General features: G+C 38.0%; 1 long non-coding RNA gene across 1 annotated transcript; it reads left to right on the top strand.

Annotated features, from left to right (window-relative positions):
- Positions 1-452: 452 nt before the first annotated feature.
- On the top strand, positions 453-6,826 carry LOC132843304 (uncharacterized). Its single transcript, XR_009648108.1, has 3 exons — positions 453-593; positions 5,454-5,687; positions 6,579-6,826. It is a non-coding gene; the product is annotated as an uncharacterized LOC132843304 (long non-coding RNA).
- The last annotated feature ends 1,656 nt before the right edge of the window (positions 6,827-8,482 follow it).

Here is an 8,482-nt window from a genome sequence, read left to right as displayed (position 1 = left end):
GCGGTAATATTTGGTTTGCATGTATTTCATATCACTAATATATATTTAGAGAAAAAGAAAAAACTCCTTCCTTTTGTGTAAATGTTTCGTGTAATGTGCGTGTAACTCACAACATCTTCAGCTAAACAGATATACACAACATAAAATTCATATTACACAAAATGTTACATAATACTTAAATTATTGTCAAACTTGTATCCCAGTAATCCCTAATAAAATAAAATCTCTTCCCCCTACACTTTGACTCAATTCAATGAACTGACCATAAGCATTATAAATAATTATAAACACATATTATATTATATTATATTATATTATATTATATTATATTATATTATATTATATTATATTATATTATATTATATTATATTATATTATATTATATACTCTATTTTATTTTTTCACCCATGTTCCTCTTATCAACTCTTATCCAATCACATCCCATTCTGCTTACAACCAATCAGAATTCAACAGACCTTCTCTGGTTCTATAAAGTCCCATTTTTTCCAAGAGACCTTAGGTTTTAACACTTTAAGAGAACAGCAACTTGCCTGAATCTTCTTTATTTTACCCTGAGGCTTCTTCTAAGATGGGTGAGTGAAAAATACTCTGTTTTGGGTTTCTTGTTTAAAGTCTATATTCCTAGCTCTTTATATCTTGATAAATGACATGACGCCCTTTGAGGATGACATGTTTACTCGCTCCAACAGACACAACAGACAGGTATTACTGGACTCACTCATTCAGCTAACCATATTAAATTTACCGGTTTTATTCCCCCGGAGCTACAATCCCATTATTTGTTCTTTTTACCACTGCCAACAACCCCAGGATGAAAGCACTGAGCTTGAGCGAGTAAGCTGAAACGAGTAGACCCAGGTCAGTGGGGAGGGCTGCATACTAGGCTAACAGCCTGTGATAGCCAGCTACCACTACCCAGCCTCTTGTTACCTAACATGCGGTCTCTGGAAAACAAACTGGATGAGCTGAGGAGGATTATATCTCAATGAGCAAGGATTATATCTCAATCGGAAGCAATTGAATGCTGCGCTCTGATTTTTACCAAGACCGGTTCTCAGTAAAAGTCCCGATATCCTCTATTCAGCTACAGCCTCAATCCATAAACCGATAAGATGTGGGAAACTTTGAAGTAAAATATGAAGTAAAAGGAAAGATGAAGGAGAGGCTTAGGGTAGTTAAATATAAGGTCTCAGAAGGATGCATGTAAGATGCACATGTAGGGAAAAGACACACAATAAGGGATAAGACTCAATCAGGGTTCCCACACGTCCTGGAAAACCTGGAAATCCTGGAAAATTAATGACCAATGTTCCAGTCCTGGAAAACACATGGAAAATGAGAGAAAACATAAATTGTCCTGGAAAAAATTATTATTTTTAAATGTTCTTGATCATTTAAAGAACAGTTTACAACTGGTCGAAACAATTAACGTTAGTAACAGAAAGCGCTCTGTTCAGGGACGCTGAGTTTTGACGGGTTTTTTGTTATGCTGTTTAATCTCGCTGTGGAAAACCTAAGGTCTCAAATGTTGACGGGTAAGCAGGTTATATTAACCTTGTTAATCTGAATATCATGTGCAAGGGGAATGCACAGCAAACTAAAGCATGCATGACGGCATTTGCCTGAGAAAGGAAAGGGTATTAATATGTGCGGTCTTTTTATTTTATAAATGTTGAAATTTCATTCACATGACAAATTGTCTTTAAAAGTAATCCATCCACACAGTCCCCAAACCTGTTTTATGAGCGATATAAGAAGTCAAAATTAGATATTCTACTGACGCGATGCACAGCGAATCATACATTGAACAATTATTTGCATTATTTGCATCAAAGTGCAGCACAAACTAGTGTTGTAAACATAAGGCGAAGGCCGGTAACATATAATAGGTTTACTTATATAAACTTAAAAACACGTTTGCAAATGTGATATTGATTTTTGCAACAGTTCACTAAACAAGAAGTTAAGTGACTCCCTTTCTATCCTTCACTAACCATAGTAGTTCCAAACAAAGCCGGAGCAAAACGCTTTTAGCAACATACAATACAGTGGCGTTTCTTTGAATATGCGTTTATTAACGAATCGTTTGTGAAAGCGAGTCAATGACACATTTATAAATACCGAGAGAGAAAGCATGACTTCACCTTACTGTCAAAATCAAATGCCAATCGCAAAAGTGTCACAGAGAAAAGTGAGGAGTTAGCAGGTCTAGAACAAAGTTTGGAAAACATGCAAGAGAGTTTAAAGCAACTACACTAAAAAGTTCAAAAGGATACTTTCATTGGAGCTTAATGCAGTGAATGTTTTGGACAGACAATTAAATGTTGTTTATTCCGTTTGGGAATGCTTCTGCAGTTATTTTTCATAATGCCTTTTTTTTTTTGAGAATGCAGTATCTGGTGTTTTCCTTGGGTAGGGGGAAGGACGAGGATGGTGAGGCAAGGACCAGATGGTGCGACCAGGTGAATTGGCTGACCCTGAGAAGGATCTAAGGGGAGATAAGGGGAGTAACTTAGTAGAGATAGAGGAACTGAAGCTTGAGATATGCGTAAGCAAGCCCAGCCTGGGCAAAGACAGGCTGAGATCATAACAAATTCAGGCATTTAGCAGGCTTGAGGAGTCATCAAAACTCAATTTGTACACAAACAACATTATTAGCAGCAATAGCTTAGCAATAGTAACAATATAAGATGACGAATAGATAAGAGCTTTGTTTTAACATCATAACTTTTGACATAAATCAGACTCATAGAGTGACTTATAATCATTAAAAATAATGTATAGAAGAAAATAGCAAAGGAGAAACTTACTCATTGTAGTTGAATGAAGGATTAATCCTCAGGATGTCTGTCATGAAAAAACTAAGAGGCAAATGTAACATTGACCAGTAAAGCTCTTTTGAGCAAATTTTTAATAACAATAACAAAATTGTTATTTAGAATGAAGACGACCTTGGTTCCCAGACCTTAGCTCATACATTGTTATGTCGAATGAAGAAGACCCAGGTTCTCAGACCTGGGCTCCCAGACCTGGGCCCTGGGAACCAAGGGGAGGAAAATCCGTAAATGGGCATATGGGTAAAAGGTGATGGGAGATAAGGGGATTGTAGGGAACAGGATGTTAGGTTACTTAGAACACATAGGAGGTAATTCCGGTAAATAAGGTGATATGAGGAAGAACACCAGGTGGAACTACACTGTGGGACTGGGAACGTGACTGAGAGGATGGCTTATTAAGTAATAGCCATAAAGTTGTTTTTAAGACTTCTGGAGAGAAGAACATCTTACTTTAGGCCGTGAATCTGTGATCCTTGTCTTTTTTTTTCCTAAATTTGAAATGTCCTGGAAAAGTCCTGGAAAATGATCTCTGAAAAAGAGTGGGAACCCTGTCAATGCTGAGCATCAACTTTAATAAAGAAAAATGTATCAAAAGCATTGCTTCAATATGTAATAAGGTTTAAAAGACAGTACATCACTCAGGATACTGAGTTCTAATGTTGACCCGCCATGGAACTTGAGTAGTTTATGTGCTTGTGGATGAGGATCAGAAGCAAGGAGTTTGAGTGGCCTGGGTGACAAAAGTAAAAGCCTGGGTAGAGACATCAACCTTCTCAAGCAGAAGAGTCAGTATGCAGACAATAACTGTCCAAATATTTAGTCTAAAGAATAAAGATTTCAGTGAGCGGGGCAGCAACAGATGGAGGTTGGAAGCAGTAGCTGTAAAACACACAGGTTACTCATTATAAGAGTAGATGCAGCACTTTACACACAGATCCAGTACATTAAGCACATACAGACTTGGTAAATTTGGTTAATGAAAAGCTAGTAACGATAACGCTAGAGGCTGTCGTCTAGGAAACAAGGCAATGAAAGAAAAAAATTGTTTAGGAAAGAATGTTGATAATCATTAACTTCCAGGTTTTATGGGAAACATGAACGTACCCATGGCAAAATGAGGGCTGTGTCCGGAGAAAAGCTTAGAGAGAAAATGGAGAATAAAAGTAGAAAACAAGATTAGTTATGAGCTTTAATGCATGATGATGTAAAAATGAGAGTACGAGTTTAAAGATAATGGGAAATGTAAGTAATAACATATGAAAGAAGAATAACGACCATTTGGAGCAAACGGAAAATTTCTGAAAGGTCTGGACAGATTACATGAGCGGATTTATTGATCGACAGAAGAGAATGAATTTTTCTTTTTTTTTGGAAAGAAAAATGGATCGATATGGAGACCAGAATGGACTAAGAGAGTAGTCGTGTAAATTGGAATGCTTCTACTCGCCCCAAGACCAAACAATCCCAATCTTATCTGCTTTCGGCTCCCCTCAACCAGCACTGGCCTCGGCCAAGGCCGCTGTTGGAACAACAATTCCCCTGGAAGAGCACTGCAGCGAGACGCTCTTGTGTTCCTTCCCCCACTTCTACAGACACCTGCTGATTGTTGACTCTCTTTGGGACCTAATCAAGGTTGTCTCCATGGAAATTTGTTGTGTATCGCTATGACAATCTTGCGGACTGAGGAACACCAAGATTTGATGCCGGGAGCAACGACTCTCCAGGCCTACACTTACATACATACACACACACACACACACACACATATATAAAGATATGCACTCACCCCCCACCCCCCATCCCACGCCTTCGCCGCTTTGTACCGCCAGTCTGACAAGCGGGTCTGTGACCAGCGCCGAAGATAAAGGCCGCAGGACCTGAAGGCTGCTTGCCTGTGCTGGATTACCTCCACCCCCCCACTCCCCTCCCCTGTTGCAAGTCATGTGTCTATGGCGTACTGTTTATGTGCTTATGTTGCTGAGGTGTTTTTTTCCTGTTCCCACACTGTACTCCCCACCGGAGCATAGTCTGGGGGTTGTTGTTTTTTTCTGCTCCCTTCCCTCATGTTATGCTGTATTTCTTTTCAATCCCCTGTCTTCCTGTCTTGTCCTCCCCTTGTCATATTGTATGTATTGTATGTATGGGCAGGTTGATGGCTAATTTCGCTGGTACCTGTGACCAGTGACAATAAAGGCTACTACTACTACTACTACTAATTGTACATGTTACTGTATGTACATAAGTCATTATTCTACATTTACATATATAGATGAACATAGTGCATATTTCTATTAGACTTATTTATATTCCTGCAGCATAGTTTTATGTATTACGCTTTTGTGTATGTGTGTGTGTGTTGTACGTGTATTGGCATTCACTATGAACAGCAAAGAAAGAATTTTATTGTACAGTGAAACTCTTTTCCTCACTGTGCTTATGACAATAAACGTTAATAATAATATTTTCCTGGTGTTAGCAGTATAAGGTCTATTTTTCCAGCTAAATGATTGCAGTATTTCTCTGAATCATATTCATCAATATTTTCTGTATAGTTACTGACTACCTTCATACTTTATGCTTTCTGTGTGTTCCTAGATATTCCTGGATATGCCAAGAGGTTCCTGGACAAGAATGGCATTCCCAGTCATGGGTTTATTTTGGATGCCGTTGTTGCTTACACTGAATACTTGCAGGCCAAAGGCAGGCTCCCCCCCATTTCTACTACCAAGATGGTCGATGCGTCTACTCAGACCCCTGTCCGTGTTCCTCCTCGGACCTCTTCCAAGAGCACTCAATGTCCTGAGTGGTCTTTGTATGAGGATTATTAAAGTAAATGTTCATCCTAAACCTTACTTGTGTGTGTGTGTGTTCTTTTTTTCACCTGCTTATCAGACCCTCAGTCTACCTGCCTCTTTATTCCAACCTTTGCATATTACCTCCTTTTTCTCATTTCATATTTTCCACTTTCAATAGTCATCCCTCATAAGTTTACCCACAAACTGTTAGTACTTGGACGAGGATGGGAAATAGGTTGGACTTCAGCCACTACTATAACAAATATTGCCACTCCATAGGGGTGTGACCTCAGTCCCATCCTCTTCACTCAGTTCACATATAACTGTCACCTCCCACAAGAACAACATCATCCTGAAGCAATAACACTCTTAAATGAGTAACCAGCAGTCACAGACAAGTCTCATCTATATCATAGAATATTTGGATGGAATTGTTTCATCTCAATCTGTACATTTGTTATGTTATTGTTACTATTATCATTGCACACTTAATGTTACTGATGCTATTATTATTTGATAATGTTCGCTGTTATCATTGCTATTCGTAATTGTACATGTTACTGTATGTACATAAGTCATTATTCTACATTTACATATATAGATGAACATAGTGCATATTTCTATTAGACTTCTTTATATTCCTGCAGCATAGTTTTATGTATTACGCTTTTGTGTATGTATGTGTGTTGTACGTGTATTGGCATTCACTATGAACAGCAAAGAAAGAATTTTATTGTACAGTGAAACTCTTTTCCTCACTGTGCTTATGACAATAAACGTGAATAATAATATTTTCCTGGTGTTAGCAGTATAAGGTCTATTTTTCCAGCTAAATGATTGCAGTATTTCTCTGAATCATATTAATCAATATTTTCTGTATAGTTACTGACTACCTTCATACTTTATGCTTTCTGTGTGTTCCTAGATATTCCTGGATATGCCAAGAGGTTCCTGGACAAGAATGGCATTCCCAGTCATGGGTTTATTTTGGATGCCGTTGTTGCTTACACTGAATACTTGCAGGACAAAGGCAGGCTCTCCCCCATTTCTACTACCAAGATGGTCGATGCGTCTACTCAGACCCCTGTCCGTGTTCCTCCTCGGACCTATTCCAAGAGCACTGTCCTGAGTGGTCTTTGTATGAGGATTATTAAAGTAAATGTTCATCCTAAACCTTACTTGTGTGTGTGTGTGTGTTCTTTTTTTCACCTGCTTATCAGAGCCTCAGTCTAACTGCCTCCTTATTCCAACCTTTGCATATTACCTCCTTTTTCTCATTTCATATTTGACCACTTTGGGTCTAGGTGATATTAATCCACATCATTTTAGTTTTTAATAGTTTACTTAGAGCGAAGTCTAAGTAAAAAGAGTAACTATTTGTTTGGAGCACACGTCTGTCAGTTGGACTATTTACACAGAACACGTGTGTGCACAATGGATCACCTGTCTAAGTGATCAATTCCAGCATTTGACTCCATCAACAACAGTGTGTAAAACACATAAAACACACAAGCAGTTTTCAATACAATTTAAAAATCAATGATGCCATTATGGAACTAGGTCAAAGAGCAGCAGGTGTAAAGGAAATTTGTATGTTTATGTTGAAATATCTGTGATGGCTTTGCAATTCTGGTGTTAATTTCTCCCAGTAGTCATAGTGGTCAGAATTTGCTCTTAGATTTAAAAGACCAAAAAAATGTACATATTAAACTTATTTTCACAGGGTGTTTTTACATATGCATTGTTTCAAACTCTGATGAGATTTTGCCTTTGGTGTGGTGTAATTGTGCAGTGCAGGTGGAGAAACACCAATCACACACAAAAAGCCGTATGTGTGAGAATGAGGTGGTCTTTGTTCGTACCCACATAGACTCTAGTGTGGTTTGACTAGGGAGGGATCAAGTGATTTAATTCTGAATCTATTCAGCTGCAGAAAGAAAACCAAACATGACATGAAATCAGCAGGTTTTTGTGAGTTGCTTAACCAACCAATGGACAAAGTGACACAATTTTCTTCATCCACATGTATGTCATAGCATGGGTGTGTATGCTGCCAGTGAAACTGGGTCACTGCTGTTTATTGATGTTGTGACTGCTGATAGAAGCAGCAGGATGAATTCTCAAGTGTATAGAGCTGTTATACTTTCTGTTCAGATGCAGTCAAATGTTGTGAAACTGATAGGACAGCACATTTACCACATTTACAGATAGATAATGACCCAGAATATACTGCGAAAACAATCCAAGAGCTTCTTAAGAAAAAGATATGGGTTGATTTTAAATGGCTGAGTCAGTCACCTGATCTGAACCAGTAGAGCATGAAGACAAAACTAAAGGCAATAAAGGTCTAGAAAAAAATCTCAAGAAGGAAGAAAATTTGGCATTTGGTGATGTCTGTGAGATCCAGACTTCAGGTAGTTACTGACTACAAAAGATTTGCATCCAAGAATTAAAAATAACCATTCTAGTTATAATTTTGTTAGTTTGTCCAATTACTTTTGAGTTTGTGAAAATGTCGGGACTGTGAAAACAATGGCTGTCATTCCCAAACTGTTAATGCAATATTTTTACAATCGTGTTTGATAGCTTTATTTCAAATCTATTGTAGTGATGTATGGAGGCAAATTTACAAAATTTGTCTTTGTCAAAATACGTATGGTCCTGACTGTATTACAGTCTGTAGTAGTGTATACGAATTAGTATGGACTGAAGACCAGAGACAGAACGTGTACTAGGTTTGAAATGTGAAAAGACTCAGTGAGGCAATAATCATGTAACTCAGATACAAAGCACAGTATTACTTATTAAACATTTACTGTGCAGGCATCT

Source organism: Tachysurus vachellii, chromosome 3 (genome assembly GCF_030014155.1).
Source record: "Tachysurus vachellii isolate PV-2020 chromosome 3, HZAU_Pvac_v1, whole genome shotgun sequence".
In the NCBI taxonomy this organism is placed as follows: domain Eukaryota; kingdom Metazoa; phylum Chordata; class Actinopteri; order Siluriformes; family Bagridae; genus Tachysurus; species Tachysurus vachellii.
Note: the sequence above shows the minus strand (reverse complement) of the source record. Positions and strands in the feature narration are given on the sequence as shown.